The sequence below is a fragment of the Papaver somniferum genome, chromosome 3, assembly GCF_003573695.1.
Source record: "Papaver somniferum cultivar HN1 chromosome 3, ASM357369v1, whole genome shotgun sequence".
Taxonomy (NCBI): Eukaryota; Viridiplantae; Streptophyta; class Magnoliopsida; order Ranunculales; family Papaveraceae; genus Papaver; species Papaver somniferum.
In genome coordinates, this window is record NC_039360.1 from 38,845,298 (window position 1) to 38,867,593 (window position 22,296).

The following is a 22,296-nucleotide window of genomic DNA, read 5'->3' on the forward strand; positions in this document are numbered from 1 at the left end:
CCTGTACGCGTACTGGCGGTTGTTGGATGTCTGGGCAAGTATGAGTACTCGTACGCATACTGGCGGAAGTCTCACGTCCGTGAATTTCTGCTGGAGTTTGGAAGTGTGAATTGGTATGCGCACCCGTACGCATACTGGCGTAACCAAACTCGGTCCGGTTACTTAAGTATGCATACCCATTTGCGTACTTGAGTAGGTTACTTTATAAATTAGGTTGTGTACATGAACTTAAACATTTATATAATAGGGAATGCAATCTTTGCAAAGCGTGGCTATAATCTTCATGAATTGATCCGAGTGAATCAAACCGATTTTGCTTCAATTGTGTTCTTGTATACTTCCATGAGAATATATAAATTGAACGGCTCTTTAACTAGGTTCATTTGAGTCATTTAAACTAGTTACGGTTAAGATGAATAAGGTTGATATGAGAGTGATCATATGGATAACTTCGGTTAACTATTATTGAGTCAACATGGTTGTTGATGGAGGATTTTCAGCAAAGGGCTAAAATCGTAAAATCATGATACTGCATGTTTCTGACCCGGCTTCAGGAACGCATGTGACGATTCATGTATTTTACGATTCATGAACTGTTTTCACGATCTCTGATCGAGTACCTCTCAGAGCCACGATGAATATGATTCTCGAAAGGCCTCCCACTTACTGAATGTTCGATGTTGCGAATTTGATTGTGCGTCTCTATGTAGAATAAATATTGGGCGGTCCTCCATACATAATTGTTTGTTAAGAGGGAAAAATGCCTTCAGGACATCGGAGAAACTTGATGTTCCCTGACTACATAGAGAGACTTGCCTCTACATAGAAGAACGATTGGGCGGTCCTCCATACATAATTTTTTTTTTTTTTTTTGAGAAAGATACATAATTTTTTGTTGAGAGGGAAAAACTCCTTCAAGACGTCGGCGACACTCATTTGTTGTTCCCTGACTATGTAGAGAAACCGTGTATATATTCAGGCGGTTCTCCATACATAATTGTTTGTTGTGAGGGCAAAACGCCTTCAGGAAGTTAACAATGCCGCACATTGTTCCCTGACTATGCACCTTTCAGAACGAGTATGATGCTTCAACTATCTCATATCTCGATTCTATAATAGATTAATTCTACCGTGACACTCACCATTGAATTCCTAGAAGATAATATATTTTATCTCAGTACTATGATTCCATGGTCGAATCCACGGCCAATCCCATGGAATGGTAATAGACAATTTTATTATTCCGAATCAATAGTCGAATCCACAGCTGATCCTATGGGTTGGTAATAAATAACTATTCATCTTTATTACTCAGTTTTATGAATCATTCTCCACTGAATTTCATAAATTAGTAATAAATACTCAACAATTGGGCGTCTGACCGTCATCGAGCAAGTCCTGAGAAAATGGTGCGTGTGTACTCGAAAAATAATGCACAAACGAGCACCAAACACACGAACGAACGATCGAAGTATGGACGAACGAGCGACCCATGGAAATAAAACAATAATTAATTATATAGGGAAAGGCGTGGGACCGGGCCCGCCGACTGGCCGGCCGGTCATGCCATGGCCGGTCCCTCCCTTATTTTACTTTCACTAATATTTTTATTTCCTTCCCTCATATCACAGGGTTTCCATCACTTGAGCAAACTCCCTCGTTTGTGAGAAATTCTTGGGTTTCCATGCTTTCATCGAACAAAAATAGGGAAAAGGTATCACGGGACCGGGACACCTAGCCGGACGGCCACACCCTAGCCTTGGCCAGTCCCACACCTCACAATTCCTTATTTTCACATATTATTATTTCCATCATCTCATGGAACTCCATTGTTCGACCGAAAACCCTAGTTTTTCAGTATTTTCTCAAATATTGCTAAAACCATGGAAAAGCCAAAAAGTCGAACGGCCACTCGACTGACTAGGCTTCCCACGTCAAAAATTAAAATATTATTATTTTAATATTCTCAAATTATCTGTCGCATGAGAAAAGTTCTTCTTGCTCATTCGAGCAAAGATTGAGAGTTTCAGTCAAGATCAGACTCTTCTGAAAATCCAAAACTTTGCTCGAACAATTGTCAGAAAATACCAAAACTCTCAGGATTGAGACACGGACACCGTGGTGACACGGGTATGAAGCCTTTACCGACCAAGGCCGGCCCAAGGCTTGCAAGGAGCCGGTCCCACATATATTCACAATTTTGACCTAATTTGCTAGCAACCGTTCATATTGGGTCCAAACTCTCTCCAACCAACTTGGGACTCGCTCAAATGACTAGCAACTGGTCCCACGATCACCAAGGGTCGGTCCCATGCCTCCTTGGTCGGTCGCTCATCTCTCCACAATTAGGTTTTACTACCTAACGCTTGCTCGAGCACTATTCTAATAAATGATCAACACTAGCATTTGGGCGTCACATGGTCATCCATCATCCCACTCCCTCCTTTACTCAGTAGCCTATTTTTCAGTAATTCATAAATTGACGAGCAATTGATCGAAAATTAGGGTTTCGAACAAACGCTCGTTGAACCACGATTGTAAGCAGTTCAAACACTAATAATTTTATGATTGATCCATCAATCAACATCTAAATTAATTATACAATATTCGGCCCTGCCAATGTTTTAATTAATTATTATTTGGTCACACTACCAGTAATCCATCGAATGAGCAATACTTGCTCAATTGCTCGAATATTGATCCAACTATCAATATTCAGTAATTCACTGAATGAGCAATACTTGCTCAATTACTCGAATATTTTTTTTAACTATCAATATTCAGTAATTCACTGAACGAGCAATACTCGCTCAAATGCTCAAATATGAATATAGCTATCAATATTCAGTAATTTATCGAATGAGTAATGCTTGCTCAGACGCTCGATTCATATACTAATATTCAGTAATTTATCGATCAATCGATGAAGCAATATTTGCTCAGACTATCAACATCACTTATTCAGAGAACCACGTCACACGAGACATGTTCAATTCATGAGTCATAAAGCATTCGACTATTATGCTCCTTTAAACAAAACTTAGACCCAACGTCTAATCAAATCAAAAGACCGACTAGTCAAATCCACGTCCGTGAGACAATCAATCACATCACAGAGGGGATATCCATTAGGGTTTTGGTATGACGTCCTACAACACGTATGTTCATCCACGATGAGAAATGTGAGTAAGTCGTGCAAAAAGTTGAGGGAGTTATCAAAGTAGTGGGTGGACAATTAACCAACCCTCTCACGTACGAGGAACTGGTGAAGCCATGATTTCTGACTTTTCCACTCTTTCGCTCGAGCAACCATCACACTTACTGGATATCAATATGTTTACACTTTCCAGCAGTATAAATAAGTCTCTGAGTCCATTATTGAACAACAGTACGAAAAACATACAGAAACACAGTAAATCACGAGATATATTGAACAAACAATCCATCATCTAACCAAGAAATCATCGTGTGAACAATACTCTTTCAATCACTCAGGCTTATTCATCAGTTGTTGAAACCCACAACACATTTACAAATCACCGTTGATCTCTTACACTTCTCAGCTTCCCTCCTACAGATCAACCTTATTCCCTCTTTGTGATCGAATTGACCTTGGAACAACCATTGACTTGGTTTAGTCCGGAGTCCTACAGATTGATCTCTCAAACTAAAAAGAACTCCCGTGCAGTGCATCTGTTTGAGGTTAGGCAGTTTGCTCGGTTGAGGAGTCTTCGATCGCTTGATCGTCTCTTTGTTCCCTAGAAAACCAACGAACCATTTTCCCCCATCTACAGATTGGAAACCACTGTGGGAGATTAATCTCTCGGTGGCAATCTCAAATTTCAAAAAGATGGATGGTGTTAGGTATGGGTTAGTCACAGGTCCCAATGCAAACAATGCTAGCACTAGAAACAACACCAATGATGGTATCTCGGAAACCATCCCTGCTTCCAATGATGGTGGTAATATCACTCCTCCTCAAACCAATATTGATGGTCATCCCCTGTTCGGCCGCTACCCTGAGGAAGTCAGAGAAAATCCACCCACCATAGCGTATCTCATGAAGGTGCAAGAGACTCTTGCCAAAAATAAAACTGACATGGCTGCAACACAGAAGTAGCTGTGTAACTACCTAAAAACTCTCACCGACAAGGTGACAGAGCAGACTCAGGAGAAATGGAAAGCCAAAGAAACTATCGACCCTGAAGTTTTTCCAGTTCACACAGTCGATGATGATGAAGTCCAAAAAGCTGCAGAAAACCCACCAACAGAGGATCCTGCCGGTTTCATCACTCGTGAGGACCTGAAACTTTTCATGGATGATCGAGGAAAAGGCAATGCATCATCTGTCCATCGTCATCAACCTCCATACCCGACAACTATACAAAGAACCCCTCTCCCAAAAGGATACACTTTTTCAATATTCACGCTGTATAATGGGACGAGGAACGCTCGAGAACATGTCTCTCGATTCTTGGAAGCACTAGGCGAGCATGAGCAAAACCATGTTGTCCACCTGAAATAATTCTCAAAATCTCCGACAGGGCGAGCATACACATGGTACAACAACATTGCACCAGGAAGCATTGCTAGCTGGGGAGAAATGGTTAACGCCTTTTTACAGGAAATACTTCTTTGACTCAGAGCAGATTACCCTTTTTGACTTAGGGATAATGGCTCAGAAAAGCACTGAACACCCGAACGAATATGTGAAGAGGTTCAGAATTCAAGACTTGGATTGTCATGATCCTAATGTTACTGAACAACAATTGGTGGAATTATGCATCAACGGGATCCCTGTCTATAGAGACTTGCTGGAAACTCTCTGGTTCCAAACTTTCTCAGAACTCCATGAAGCATCCAAACAATCAGCAACTACTGCTCCAGCCCTGCTAGAAATGACAAAGACTGTCAAAACTGAGGAGCTGCGAGACACTCGAGTCAACACCAAGCGTCTGATCAATAAACAGTACAATGTCCAACCCTCCACGAATATTTCTGAAGGAAGCAAGAGGAAAGCTGAGGCACAGTAGCATAAGATTACCCCTCCAACATCCCATCCTACAAAAGCACCAATGAAGGACAACCAAGCTAGAAATCCACCACCGGCTCAACGTCAGCAAAATGACCAAGAGGAGCCAGACTTCTCTTTTCCTTTTGAGAAAGTGATCGAGTTATTGGAAGTCTGGATTCAAGACGATGCTATTAAACTACCTACCATCAGGAGAGAGCCAACAAAGGAAGAAATGGAAAATCCACGCTACTGCCGTTTCCACAGATATGTCAGCTATCCAACCAGCGATTGAAGGACTTTGAAGCGCATATTCAAAGAAAAGGTTTACTCAGGGGAACTGGGGACTGAAGGAGTACACAGAAATCTTCTTCCAATCAGAACATTCACGCTCTCTGAACCGCCTGTCAAAGAAGCAGTTCAATCCGTAATTGAACATGTCTGCGAATTGCTATACCTGTCAAAGGCTTAAAGAGGTGATTTATTTGGAGCATTGAATCACATTGTGTTCGAGAAACGTCTAACAATTCAAGAGACACTCCCTGAGCTTCCAGCAACTGACAAGGAAATGTATGACTGACGACTTCTCACCACAGTCCATCTCAAGGGAAATGAATTTAAGCGAGCATTGGTCGACGTTGGCACTGCTATAAATATCATCCCTCTGAAAACTCTCAGAGATGCAGGCATTACTCGACAAGAAGCCAATCATGCCCCTGTTTCATTCAGAGATCATGAAGGAGTCCCCAGGGATGCCTATGGTTTCATCGTCCTCAAGATAAAAACTGGTGAAACCTGGACAGAAACCAAATTTCACATAATCAAAGAAGATATGGGGTATGATATGATCCTGGGATGAACGTGGATTCATGATGAAAAGGTAACTCCAACATCTTCAATTGCACACTTCTCTGTTGAAGAAAGCTATAACTCAGAGGAAAGCTCCGACTCAAAAGAAATGGAGGATAATCCACCATTCGAGCATCTAGAGAAAGTCTAAGCCCTGATAGGACTTACATAAAAACCTGAAGAAAGCGCACATGAATTCATCAGAAGATTTCGCACTCAGGCAAGTCTTATCCCCCCTCACGTGTCCATATTATCAACTTTCAAATATGCTACCTTTGTTCGGGGACTTAATTTTACTCATGACCAAGCTATCACCAAATGCTATGTTTGGATAGTCTCTCCTCAGCAACATTACACTAAATGGTTGGATATGGAGCCTCTTCAAACTGATCACCCTATTGAAAGGTTTAGCGCTGAAGACATGACCCAGTTCAACAAGCGATACCCGACATACTCTCCCTTGCGTGAGTGTCCACATGTTCTGCAGAATTGGAAAGCTCCATCAACATGGAATCCTACTGTACGAGGAATTCCGAATCAGCAGAGAATATTCAGGGAACGACCAACTAAACCTAACAAATTTCACGAAGGGTATTTAGTTCTCAAGGCAACTAAGTGATACACGCATTTATGTGTCTAATATGTCTCAATTGTATGTATTGTTAGTGCTCGATTTTGTATTTATTTTGTTATTTTATGTCTTTGTAGGTATTTATAGAGAAATAAGCTCTTGCAGCAAAAATTGGCTCGAAAAGTGGTGTTTTACACCCTAGGATAAAGTACTAAAGGCACCCCAGAAATGCACCGGAAGCACCCCAAAAATGTGCCGGAGAAACCCCAGAAAAATTACTATTTACGCCCAAAAATCACTATTTGCACCCCATAAGGCAAGTGCTAAAGGGAAACCCGTACAGGATTAGGGGGAGGACATCTTCTTCTCAAATTCAAAACCAATTTTGGCGGGAAAACATTTCACTTCACTGGAAGAATTTCGATCGTATGTTTGGAGGATTTTTTGTGTGATACAATCGCTGAAACTTCATGGGTAGTTGTGATATGTCCTAACAAAGCTAGTATGGGTGTTTGTTTCGATCAAATTTGGCTGGATAACTTGGTTTAATCCAAATAGGGAGTTGGAGGAAAAACATGAGCTTGCACGAGTTGTGAGGAATTTAAACGTGTACTGCACGTGTTTGGAAGAGTTGATCGATATTCTGGAGCGTGAAGAAGGTATAGAAGGAAAGAAATACAGCTGCAGACGCGTAGGAAAACGATTTTTGGAAACAATATATTTTCGAGAATAAAAGAAATAATGGGATTAAATAAAGAGATTTTGGGAGATTCAATGTTGCAATGATGTATAAATAGGTTCCTAGGATCACATAGAAGGGGAGGGGAGAGTTTGGGGTCGAGAGGAGAGCTCAGGAAGCGTGAATCAAGAGTATTCAGAACTCTGTTGCTGCTGCTCGTGAAGAACAAGGAAACAACGACGGTTTCTTCAAATGCTTGTCACAGTTTCTTCAACTGGTTTGCAACATTTATCTTCATTGTAATAGTTTCTTCATCCTCTTCTGCAACATTTATTTTCATATTTGTAACGGTTATCTTCATCATAACAGTTGAGAGTTGAAACAGTCGGTCTGCAACGCGCATGTGCTGTTGCAGATTTCCTGTTTCACTATTTTCTCTTCTTGTAAACACTTTTTGAGCCATGAATACATATTTTGAGTGTGTTTCCAACATGATGAGCTAAAACCAATCTTCCGGGGCGATGGAGGAAGCCATTCTTCCAAAAGTTATGTGGTAAAATTTATTTGAATTTATTTATGCAATTCTTTTATGATTATTTGCACCGAATGAAAATTGAGTAATGATTTTTATTAATTAGTTGTGTTTTCTCTTGATGAAGTATGCTTAGTTTAGGGCTTTTGATACTTCATTCTTGCGATTAACAATTGACATTTTGAAAATCTAATTTAGGCAATGATTAGAATCACAATTTCTTTTGATTGGAGTTATATTGTCTAGAATTGCATGATAAAAATTAACATTAAATTACATGAATTTTTGTGAATGGTGAAATCCCGAACCCCGGTCTCTCTAATATAATCAGTTTTAATTTGCTTTATTTTCTTTAGTTTTAAAATTTAAATCTAAAAACACAACCTTCACAAGTCTTGAACGAACTCTATTATTTATTACTACAACAACTTTGAAATTACATCACTAAGCGTAATCTCCATTCTACAAGAAGTTCTAACTGGGAAGGACCTTTTATGATTGCTAAGTCAGTAGTTGGAGGATACTACAAATTGGCTGATATAGAGGGCAAAACAAGCGTGCCAGTGATTCATGAAAATTGGTTAAAGGCTTTTGATGCATGAAGTATTCAACATTCCAAGGAGTTTTGGGTTCAAGGCATGAATTCTCAAAGAACCTAACGTTTCCATTTTAGGATTTTCTTTCACATGTATTTTCAATTTCTCCAGGACTTTGCAATTCTTGCATTCAGTATTTGAATTCAGCAATTTATCAAAGTTCTTTATTTTAAGAAAAATCTATATCAAATCCAAGAAGAAAATCCTCAATCACCGACTAACCGAAAACCAATCAAAAAAATCAAAACCAAAGTAAAACCTCACGTCTCTCAGAAGTTCAAGGTTCAAGAGATTATGGAAAATAAACTAAAGGAAACCGGCAAAGTAAGATTTCTGCTTCTCTGCATTCTCCAAGACTTGTGCTAGTTCTGTAAACAAGCCTGCAATTACTAACTGCAAGTGCACAGTGTCCTAATGCAACACAGGGACAGCACAGGTCAATCCACAGGGACTTGGTGGGTGTATGGTTGAGACTATGGTTTTAGTACAATTGATTTCAACTAAGAAGTAACCAAAATGGATTTATTGGGTTTCGATACGACAAGGTAGTGATTGAATACTAAAACAGAATGTAAAGCAAGGTGCAAGAGCAGATTGTAAATAAGTAGATGAAGGGTACTAGGGTGGTTGAATCCACCTCCTAACCTTAGCTAAGTCAGTTTAGTCTTCATATTATTATTTTCCCATGTAATGGACACCATTCAAGATGCAAGTCTGCTGTTTATCCTGGGTAGTCTCAAGTAGATGGAATAATATCAACTAAGGTAACTAATCCCTAGCATAAGCTGTCTTCTTACAGCACAACTCATCACAGATTAGCTTGGTCTCTTAAGAATGAGTTGAAGCACAATATAGGGTTATTCTATCTACATATGCTTCATAGCAATCAAAAGGTGAACGCAATATACTGTGACACAATGATTAAGCCATTCCTATATTATTTTAAGTATAACAAGAATAATAATCACAACATAATTAACTTAGCATCAGATTAAGGGTTTCATCTAAACCTTAGCAAAAGTATTTAGAACATGATTAACATGATGCAAACACAATGATATTAAACTAGACAATTGACCCAGCTAATTTGGATGTTTTTTTAAAGAGAATACAACCCTATTTATACCCAAGATTCTTCTTCAATTCGACAATTAATCAAGACCCAACTCACCAAAAATACTCTGTTGACTTTCTCTGCCATCAATTCCTCTGCTCTTCATTGAATTGGTGTTCCCCCCAATTGTACAGCTAACACTAACTGTATCTTTCTAAATCTTATCTTCTAGGGTTACTGTTCTTGATAAGAATATAGATAAGATAGAGAGATATGAAGAATTAGGAGTTAATGGTGGTGTTAATGAAGGTGAAGTTGTACTCAGTGTATGGAGGAGTTATTGAAGGTGTTGGCTCTGTGAAATGGAGAAGAAGAGAGAAAATGAAGAATGGTTTGATTTGGTGTATGCTTGATAGGGAAAAGAGATAGGAGACTAGGGTGTTAGGCAGTTGTATCAAAAATTTATGTACTCGATGGGAATGTTGTTGGATGATAACCAGCTCTATCAAATTTGACGTCTCAGATTGAGAACGGGTTTGGATACTGGGTTTGGGTTTGAGTCCTCTAACAAGCCCACTTCTGGCGTAGATCTTGCAAGAGGATTGAGGGAGAGTTACCAGCGGATTGCGGCTGTCCTTTACGCGATATTCCTTCGCGCTTCACGTCTTTCTCGCGGGAACTTATTGTTGTCTCTCTTCCGATTGTCGCTAGCCTCCATTCCTATGCTCGTTTGGCTTCTCAATTCATCCAAGCTTTATTTAGTACCTAAAAACACAAAATTAATTAGCACAAATATTTATTCTTGAAAATAGAGAAAATACAAAATTTGGGATAATATATGTTTTTAAAGCAAAAGATGAGTTTATTGCCAATAAATAGGTATATAAATATGCAATATTTGACACTCATCAACTTGCAAGACCGCCTTCTCCAACTCCATCTTCTCAGTCAACTAAGCAATCTTGGCCCTTTGCTCCACCACAACATCACTGGTAAAAGGTATATCGTTCTTTACTGCATCCTCGATGGTGTCAATCTTTTCACGGATCCACTTCAAGTTGAAACCAAGTTCTTCAGATTTCTTCAAGTTGTACTCCCAATCAAAGAGTACATCTTGAGTAACAGTACTTCTGGCCCTGGTTCGTATATCATCTATGACACGCAAGATATTTCCTACTTGCATCGTCAAGAAGTAACGGAGCTTGGGGTCTCTTTCGGCGGCAATGTGACCATACATCTTCCACAACTTCTCATACATATCAGCATACCCTATGGGAACGCTGAATCCACCAACTAATGTATGGTATGGGAGTGGATCTCCGAACGAAGGTTCGCGAATAATCCCTGGATTAGGATATTCGTGCAATATAAAGCGATTCTCAATCACTGGAGAAACTTCAATAGTCATAGCAGCAGTTTCCTCAACAGCTGGAGGAGCTTCTTCCACTCTTGGCTCGGTTTCTTCCATCTCTGAAACAACCACAATTGGAGTATCGGTCGCTTCGACGGTTTCAACAACGATATTTTCATGGATTTAAGGTGAAGAGGTGGTTGTCTCATCATTAATAATCCCAAGGTTGCTTGAATCATCATTCTGGGACTCATTATGCTCAATTCCACCATTTTCCATCTATATAGCAAAGATACAAATTAGAGTTTCCAAGCGTGGAATTGAAGAAGCAATCATAAAATTCAACATGTAAGTGAACCAACATCATCTAAGTTCTTTACTATACATCCAAGACATGAACAAATAATGTGGAAGTCATTAAACACGTTTTGCAACAAGTTCGTCTGAGAAGATTTTACACTGCCCTGTATAATACGATGAACTGGGAGAAATTGGTGAGGAATATAAGTTTTATCATATACCATTCTATTCGTATGGATGTTCTCTACAACATATCAAAATTTCATAATAATCGGATGAACGAGCAGAGATATGCGGCCAAAACATTGCACTACGCGCAATTTGAAAATGTTCTGGAAGTCTCTTGGAAGTTTACTGTTTCTCCTATTTCAGGCCTTAACCATGCTCAAAACTCAAAACGCTTTTTTGATAAAGCTTGGAAATTTCCTGGTCATGAAAAAACATAGGTACACGGAGAAAATCCGACATCAGACGAAGATTTTACAGTGTTCTTACTGAAAGACTGAAGTCTGAAATTTTCTGGTGACGTATTCCGACAAAGTTTCTCATATACTCGCATGGATTCTCATTCATTCATGCACAAGTCAACAATTTCATACTTCTATGAAGAAATCACAGTAAGAATACTTACTTGGAGAGTCTCTAAATCATTTGAAGGTTCAACAATGTTGAAATCACCGTTAGTGGCATTACTACCTCCATTTGGTTGTGGATTTTGAGGATTCTCCGTCTCTCCATTCCCCAAAGAATAATGTGCTTCGTCAACATGTTGCTTATCCGTGGTGATTTCCTCCTGCAGACATTTACAAAAATTATTATTAATTCATTCAAGGAGATATTATGATCGTCTGCATGAAAAGAGGGTACTTACATAAACTTCCTCATCTGCGCTGGATTCCTGAATTGCTCGCCCATGAACAAATTAAAGACCGTCAATAATTGATGGAGAAAAATTCTGAAATTTAGCAAATGTTTGTTGTGATCCTAATTACATGGATGGTAAAAGATATCACAGTAAAAGTACTAACAACTCACCACAGAAGCGGCTGGGGACTGCACACTATTCGACACCATCCTGTAATTCTTGCTCCGAGGTTCTCCGCCTCGAATACTCTCTCCAATTTCAGTAAAGTTTGTATCAACCCGGGGTCTCACCGCACGAGCATCATGTGGTAAAATTAATAGAGTATTCAAGAGACTATGAATATACCACTATGAGAATTACAAGAAGAATTCTTACCTGTGAACATCCTGGAAGTGCTTTTCGTTTATCACCACTGGAAAGATGCTTCAACCTTGGTCGTTCAGAAACTATCTCATCAGCGGGAGGTTCTTGTGACGGAGTTTGAGGAGCCATTATGAAATCAAACAAGCAATCAAGTTGCAACCTCCAGAAGTCTACATAGCCCGGAGTTGGATAGACGGACCTGGTAGGAAAGGGTACATATATTCACGCCCATTCAGATGTGTGCAGTCCAAAGAAGCTTTGATTTGATCGACCGATGGTTTTTCTTTCCGAACATCTGGGACACACTGATCAAGACCCATCTGTCTAGCTGATCTGTCAATGTTATATTCTTCCACCAGATATTCCCCGTACATTTCTAATACTAAGTAACCAGGGGTACAACTCAGTGTGAAGGATCTCTCACCAACATTCAGGTTTGCTCCCGACTCCAAAATGACATTCGCTTCGCTATTGTTAAAGGTGGTCAGATGTGAGATGAACTGAGGAACCGAGGCTTCTTGGTAGACCAGCGCATAATTCTAGCATTATCCCTCTCAGAAAGAACATAACGGATGTTAGAATTCGGTCCTTGCAAGATTATACGTGGAATCGGAGTGTATTTTTCAAAACGCTCGCACAACAAAGCTTAGAGAAACATTGTATTGGCATATGTCTCAATTTTCATAAAACCGTTGGAAATTATGGAATCCACAACCAAGGAATCTAAGTTTGAGAATAGTGAACCCAGAAACAGACTACCAACGAGAAGTTTCTCACCCTGAGCCATCTTGATAGCTAAAGGGATCACAAATGGTTAAGCAAATTCCCACTATCTTTAAACACACCACAGAGACAAGAAAGCGGCAATGCTTAACATACCATCCACAGGTATCTCAGGATTTCTATCTCTCGGCCACCACTCCTTCAACCACTGGGCATAACAAGTTTTGCTGGATTATTTGTTAATGCCATGCATCGTAGCTATCAAGATCTCAGATACCGCTTTCTCGTTTGTCGAAAGTGTTGCTGGGAAATTACCCGTGACTGGAAGATTCATTAAAGCAACCACATCCTATATAGTAATGGTGAATTCTCCCCACCTACATATGAAAGTATTAGTAGGAACACACCAACGAGCAAGCAGAGCTACTATACCTCTCACATCATGGTAAACACGCAATTCTACAGCTTCTTGGATAGCTCGTTTCACCTGCGCACGATCCAACATAGACCTCACATGACTATGTCCCAGAACATGCCTCTCCCATCCAGAAAAGTCTGTCAAAGGTTTCCGAGAAATCTTGAAGTTTATATGTGAGCCGGTATAGTGTCTCACGTCAATACAGAATCGCATAATTGCTCGAGGAGACACCAATTTTCTCTGAGTAATGTCCATGGGATCGATAAGAAGACGAAACGCCGTGCCTGGGGGACGTTTCTTAGGCATATATTGGACCACAAAAAATTCATCAGTAGCGTTTGGAATGTTCTTTGGTCCAACTCTTTCCTCTTCTTCTTCTTCTTCTTCGTCAATAGGAGTCCCATCTATAGAAGCACCATTGTCTGAAGTTGTGTCTGTGGAATCATCATCCCTGGGAGCATTGTCTTTGGAGGTTCCATCATGAGAATCTGTCATCTTTGCAAAAGTTGCTGAGCATGCCACATTTTATTTCAGCACATTATTCAACAAGACAACAGATCATGGAATGAAAATACACATCTACAAAAATGGTAACACTTTAACTCTTACATGTTTACAGTTTCACTAGCTGTAATGATTGTGATGCAAAATCCCTGGAATTTGTTCGCCTCTTGAAACCTGCAGAGACGAATAAAATTCATTATTTGAAATCACAACATGATTTTTATAAAACCATGAGCAGTTCATAAAACTCATATGAACGATTTACACAACTTACATCACGAAAACAACTCTACGGGGTGAACATTCATTGGTTTTGTGCATACACTATTAAATCACAAAACCCACACAACCAACATTTTACCAAAAATTGTTTACGTCTAATTGCTGGAAATCCAAATTTGAGTCTACATAAATTTTGAGTCATAACAAACGCATACTAAATAAATTTTTTATTTTTTGTGAGATAGTAACTCACACACCTTTTAAAAAAAATAATCCGTGAGCTAACAACTCACGTAAATAAAATAAAAATTCGCTCAAACGAGCGTTTATTCGTCAAAGTGGATCTTTTTCAATCTACATAATTCCACATATTCCAAAATAAATTTGTTTCCATGAAAGTTCACAAACAAATTTTATTAGACATAAGTCTATTTCAGAAATATCTCCAATGCTAGGGATTATTGTATACTACTTTATCTAGTGAACGAGCATACGTTCCCAAAAACAAAATTTTACTACTGAACCAGGTTTATTTTCAAAACGTATACGTGTTTTATCGTACTATGGAATCGTTCGATCCCTAAGCCGACGGACTGACTAACGATTGTTTGCTAAAATAAATTCCCATAAAACCTACGCATGCATGCACATGGAATTTTGTTTTAGACAACTCATAGATGGACATGAACATAGAAAAAAAATCGGCTTACCTTGGTCGGTGCCGGCCGGAATTCTGCCGGCGGTGGAATGATGGTCGGTGCCGGCGAACGTCAAAAACAAAATAAAAATAAAAATTCTCACGGGCGTGAGATGAAGGTGGGTGGTCGGTCACTTAGGAAAAATAACATAAAATTTTAGGGTCTCTTCTCTTTTATATCAATTTTATTTGCAAAACCTAAGAAACATGGGTTTCCTTTTCTGGGCCTGGGCCTGCAAACGCTAAACCGAACAAAACTGAATGTCTTACCAACCAAATCAGCAGTGCCTCGTCTCTCCGTGACCATAGGACGACACTCTATCACATGTCAGGATCCTTACCTATGGTTTGCTCGTACATGACACCATTAGAGCAAATCAGGGATTCTGAGAATACCTTTGTACGACTAAGTCCGACTACTTATCTCGTTTAACTGGAAAATCACCATCAAATGCTTACTGCGGAACATGACTCTCCCTCACTAAGCAGGGGACTTAATGTTGATGGTGGATTTTCAGCAAAGGTCTAAAATCGTAAAATCATGATACTGTATGTTTCTGACCCGGCTTCAGGAACACATGTGACTATTCATGTATTTTACGATTCGTGAACCTTTTTCACGATCTCTGATCGAGTACCTCTCAGAGCCACGATGAATATGATTCTCGAAAGGCCTTTCACTTGCTGAGCGTTTGATGCTGCGCATTTCATCGTGCCTCTCTATGTAGAAGAAAGATTGAGCGGTCCTCCATGCATAATTGTTTGTTGAGAGGGAAAAACGCCTTCAGGACGTCGGCGACACTTGTTGTTCCCTGAATACATAGAGAGACTTTCCTCTACATAGAAGAACGATTGGACGGTCCTCCATACATAATTGTTTTTTTAGAGGGAAAAACGCCTTCAGGACGTCGGCGACACTCATTCGATGTTCCCTGACTATGTAGAGAGACCGTGTATAGATTCAGGCGGTTCTCCATACATAATTGTTTGTTGTGATGGAAAAACGCCTTCAGGACGTTAACAATGCCGCACGTTGTTCCCTGACTATGCACCTTTCGGAACGAATATAATGCTTCAACTATCTCATATCTCGATTCTGCATTATATTAATTCTACCGTGACATTCACCACTGAATTCCTAGAAGATAATCTATTTTATCTCATTACTCCGATTCCATAGTCGAATCCACGGCCGATCCCATGGAATGGTAATAGATGATTTTATTATTCCGAATCCATAGTCGAATCCACGGCTGATCCTATGGGTTGATAATAAATAACTATCCATCTTTATTACTCAGTTTCATGAATCATTCTCCACTGAATTTCATAAATTAGTAATAAATACTCAACAATTGGGCGTCTAACTGTCATCGAATAAGTCCTGAGAAAAGGGTGCATGTGTACTCGATAAATAATGCACAAACGAGCACCAAACACACGAACGAACGATCGATCGAAGTACGGACAAACGAGCGACCCATGGAAATAAAAAAATAATTAATAAAATAGGGAAAGGCGTGAGACCGGGCCCACCGGCAGTTCATACCATGGTCGATCCCTCCCTTATTTTATTTTCACTAATATTTTTATTTCCTTCCTTCATCTCACAGGGTTTCCCTCACTTGAGCAAACTCCCTCGTTTGTGAGAAACTCTTGGGTTTCCATGCTTTCATCGAACAAAAATAGGGAAAAGGTGTCACGGGACCGGGACACCTAGACGGCCGGCCACGCCCTAGCCTTTGCCGGTCCCACACCCCACAATTCCTTATTTTCACATATTATTATTTCCATCATCTCATTGAACTCCATCGTTCGACCGAAAACCCTAGTTTCTCAATATTTTCTCAAATATTGCTCAAATCATGGAAAAGCCAAAAAGCCGAACGGTCACTCGACTGACTAGGCTTCCCACGTCAAAAATTAAAATTTTAATATTCTCAAATTGTTTGTCGCATGAGCAAAGTTCTTCTTGCTCATTCGAGCAAAGATTGAGAGTTTCAGTCAAGATCAGACTCTTCTGAAAATCCAAACCATTACTCGAACAATCGTCAGAAAATACCAAGAATCTCAGGACTGAGAAACGGACACCGTGGTGTCACGGGCATGCTTCCTTGACCGAAAAAGGCCGACCCCAAGGCTTGCAAGGAGACGGTCCCACATATATTCACAATTTTGACCTAATTTGCTAGCAATCGCTCATATTGGGTCCAAACTCTCTCCAACCAACTTGGGACTCGCTCAAACGACTGGAAATTAGTCCCACAACTACCAAGGGCCGGTCCCATGCCTCCTTGGTAGGTCCCTCATCTCTCCACAATTAGGTTTTACTACCTAACGCTTGCTCGAGCACTATTTTAATAAGTGATCAACACTAGCATTTGATCATTCTTTCACCAACCGGTCAGCAAAGGATCCCGGAGCACGCTCACTCGAGCACTTGGGCATCACATGGTCGTCCATCATCCCATGTGGTCGGTCCCTCCTTTATTCAATAGCCTATTTCAGTAATTCATCAATTGACGAGCAATTGATCGAAAATTAGGGTTTCGAACAAACGCTCGCTAAACCACAATTCTAAGCAGTTCAAACACTAATAATTTTATGATTGATCCATCAATCAACATCTAAATTAATTGGATAATATTCTGCTCTGCCAATATTTTAATTAATTATTATTTGGTCACACTACCAATAATCCGTCGAATGAGCAATACTTGCTCGATTGCTCGAATATTGATCCAACTATCAATATTCAGTAATTCACTGAATGGGCAATACTTGCTCAATTGCTCGAATATTGATCCAACTGTCAATATTCAGTAATTCACTGAACGAGCAATACTCGCTCAAATGCTCAAATATGGACCGCGCTATCAATATTCAGTAATTTATCGAATGATCAATACTTGCTCAGACGCTCGATTCATATACTAATATTCAGTAATTTATCGATAAATTGATGGAGCAATATTTGCTCAGACTATGAACATCACTTATTTAGAGAACCACGTCCCAAGATACATGTTCAATTAATGAGTCATAAAGCGTTCGACCACTAAGCTCCATTAAACAAAACTTAGACCCATCGTCTAATCAAATCAAATGACTAACCAGTCAAATCCACGTTCGTGAGACAATCAATCACGTCACATAGGGGATATCCATTAGGGTTTTGGTCTGGCGGCCTACAACATGTGTGTTCATCCACGATGAGAAATGTGAGTAAGTCGTGCAAGCAGTTGAAGGAGTTATCAAAGTAGTGGGTGGACAATTAACTAACCCTCTCACGTACGAGGAACTGATGAAACCACGATTTCCCACTTTCCCACTCTTTCGCTCGAGCAACCGTCACACTTACTGGAGATCAATGTGTTTACACTTTTCGGCAGTATAAATAAGTCTCTGAGTCCATGATTGAACAAAAGTACGAAAAACATACAGAAACACAGTAAATCCACGAGATATGTTGAACAAAATCCATCGCCTGACCAAGAAATCATCGTGTGAACAATACTCTTTCAATCACTCAGACTTATTCATCATTTGCACAAACCCACAACACATTCACAAATCACCATTGATCTCACACACTTCTCATCTTCTCTCCTACAGATCAACCCTCTTCCCTCTTTGTGACTGAATTGACTCTGGAACGGCCATTGACTTGGTTTAGGCCGGAGTCCTACAGATTGATCTCTCGAACTTAAAAGCACCCACGTGCAGTGCATCTGTTTGAGGTTAGGCAGTTTGCTCGAATGAGAGTCTTCGATCGCTTGATCGTCTCTTTGTTCCCTAGAAAACCGGCGAACCGTTTTCCCCCATCTACAATGGTGTACACGTTTGGGTACGGTTACATAAACCTAAATGAGGGTACATTTCATTTGTGTGTAACAAGTTAAGTTCGATCTAACATTTGAAAAATATTAGCTTGAATGAATCAGGTTTTTCATTTAACGGTGATTATTGAATGCTTTGTTACCAAGGTAACTTGGATTCCAAACCCTTATTTGAAAACTATATAAAGGAGAACTCTAGCAACTGGGAAAACTAATCCCCACACCTCCTATGTGTTACTAGTTGCATCAACTAGAGTCGATTCTCCTTTAACCTTAGGTTTCTATCGAGACCCTGTAGGTTAACGAGTTGAAAGCTTTCATTGGGATTGTGAAGCCAGACCCAACTATTTTCTTTGTAGTTGCGTGTTCTGATCTTGCGTGATTCTATCGTTTGAGTACTATCTTCTCTAAGATTTGCCCGAGATTTAATCTCCGATAGGCAAGATAAAAAGTAATCACAAACACCTTTGTCTCATCGTTTGTGATTCCACGATATATAGTTCCGCCATCATACGATTTAGATTATTGTGAGGTGATTGATAATACTAGGTTGTTCTTCGGGAATATAAGTATGGTTTATCAATTGGTTCACCTTGATTTATCAAAAGACGGCACATAAACTCATAAGTATTTCTGTGGGAGACAGACTTATCTATTCCAATAGATTTTTCTGCGTGAGACAGATTTGTTTATCAAGTCTTCAACTTTGGGTCGTAGCAACTCTTAGTTGTGGGTGAGATCATCTAAGGGAATCAAGTGCGTAGAATCCTACTGGGATCAGAGACGTAAGGAGCGTAACTGTACCTTGAATCAGTGTGAGATTGATTAGGGTTCAACTACATTCCAGTCTGAAGTTCATTGGTAGTAGGCTAGTGTCTGTAGCGACTTAATACAGTGTGGTGTTCAAACTAGACTAGGTCCCGGGATTTTTCTGCATTTGCGGTTTTCCTCGTTAACAAAATTCTGGTGTCTGTGTTATTTCTTTTACGCATTATATTTTGTTATATAATTGAAATATCACAGGTTGTGTGCTGAATCGATCAATTGGGAAATCCAACCTTTGGTTATTGATTGATCCTTGAACATTGGTCTTTGGTATATTCAATCGAGCTCGCATATTTCTATTTATTGATTGCGGATTGAATTAAGAGTTAGAGATATAAACTCTTTGATATACTTTTTTCAAGATTGAGTCTGAATGTCAAGTTGATTCTCTAGAAAGTGTATTGGAGTAAGTCCTCTCAGATTGCCAAACGAATTGTTGGGTATGTTTGTTAGACCCCCGCATTTTCAAGATTGACATATTTCTAATATTTTTTACCAATATGGCGTGATTCTTTCGTCAACTCTGAAAGAATCACACAGACCGTTTGAAACAAAGTAACCTCTATCATTAGATATAATGTTCTTCAATGGTTGGTTGCATTTCTTATAAGAAACCATTCATCACGAACCATCAGTTTCTATTCCTCACAAGAAACCATCCGTTAAACAATAAAATGGATATTCACTAAAAGTAAAATAACGATAATGATATCTTTATATTCTTAATAATATTTTTTTCTCTTACGGTCCTAAAATGATGAAATATCGTTCTAACAATTGCAAATACCAATTAAACAAGAAATTGTTGCATTCTTGGGTGATAATGTGCAATTTTGATTTATTTCTTGCATGACAATAATCTAGGAAATTTGGTTTCGTTTCACTTGTATTTGGAACACCCCATGACACTAATTCCTTGAAGTGACTTAAATTTATTTTGATAAAGAAAGTGTCCATGATTTCATTTTATTGAAGATTTGATTGCATTTTTTATTTTATTTTTACGTCTTTGGTGGATGTAACCAACAAGATACTTACTTTTAAAATAATTCATGGTTGGTGGTAAATGTGTATGCCTAGAGGACTACAAATAAATTTTATGTTAAATGACATAATTTTTTGTTTGACCCTTAAAGTTAGCATATGCGGTATAACCTGATGTTAATATCCACAAATTACCACGGTAGTTTCTTCGAATTAATCAGATAATACTTGTGAAACCTGAAGTTTTCATATATGAGATAAAAAAATTACTCGTAATAGAGGAAGACTATATGCTACTTGAAGTTGGTGTTAATTAACTTAAAAGTTCTATCATTTCTCTTCCATCATGATCAAATTAATAAAGACTATAATTATATGATTGGTATGCAGTGTCTCATTTTGCATTTACACAAACTTTTGCTTTTTGAAGAGGAAAATCCAGTCACATCTAGTAAGCTTATAGCGTTTTAGAAGAGGCTACAAAGAGTGATCTTATAGGGCCTATTAAAGCAAGATTCACATTCTCTAAATTATTATAACCTCCTCTGAAGATGGGGTGAGCATAATGACCAAGGGAATTGGAACCAGTAATTTTTCGTACGCATGTACTAGAGAATTTTTGGGATTTTAGCAAGCTAATGGTTGTCAGATATTAATTTACAGTATCTACTGAAATAATAATAAATGTTGGTGGTTACTAAACCCCTTTGTAGAGAAATATCAGCTTATGTGATTGGTTGGCAGATACAATCCAAATTAGATTGGATTAATTTCTAGATTGACACAATTTCAGATCTGAGACTTAACACCGTAAAATTTCCAATGCATGAAAATCACTGGTTTAGTCACAATACGCAATTATAGAAATATGATTGTTCTAAAATGATTTGAGGATTCTATGCTCAAACCCTGTAATTGATTCAATAGTATTTTTTTTCCCATATAATGATCCATTTGTCGTGGTAATCCTTGCAGGATTCGTTTTTTACTTACACACAAAATACGGTCGGGAAAATATTCGAATTTGTAATCTTTTGAGGATGATTAGGGTTATCAATGTAGTTACATGTTGTAAGTGCAATTAAAATTTACTAGCTTGTGAGGCAAATCTTCGAATTTCAAAAGCAGCTACATTTTAATCCAAATATATGTAAACGGAGCTTTCCATTCATGAAATTTACTAGCTTGTGAGGCAAATCCAAATATAAAAGATGAAGCTGATCAACTGTATTGGAGCTCAAAGACAAAGCTAAAGAAGTTTAAGGCCTATTTGGTACAATTTTTAAAAACAGTTTTTAAAAAAAATAATTACTTTGTTAAAAACATATCCTTGTTTTTTTGTTTTCATTTTCTAAAAATTGTCTGGCATGATAAAAACTGTTTTTGAAAACCAAGAAAAATCAACTAAATCATATCAAAATGTAAAGACTCCTCTAAGAGATAGTGATACCGGTCATGATTCACTTGCAGTCATATCTCCAATCTCTTAGTTTGTTCTGAAAAGAAGAAGGAAAAAATAAAGAAGAAAAAACACAGAAAACAATCATTTGTAGTTTTCATATTTTTGTTTTAAAAAACAAAAGACAAATATCCCTACCAAACGTGTTTTCTGAAAACGCCCCTACCAAATATGTTTTCTCTTGTTTTCAGTTTTTCCAATTTTAGAAAACTGTTTTCGAAAACACTACCAAACACAGCCTTAGTTTCCTCATAAACTTGTTTAGTACCATAACATACCCACCACTAAGATTAGTCTTTTTTTTAAGGCAATTACGGTGTTGTTGTCTTAGTACCATAACATACCCACCACTAAAATTAGTCTTTTTTGTACGGCAACCATGGTGTTGTTGCCTTGGGATTTATTGTAGGATTTTTGGGACGGCTCATTATTTGCCTCTAACCAAAGGGAAATA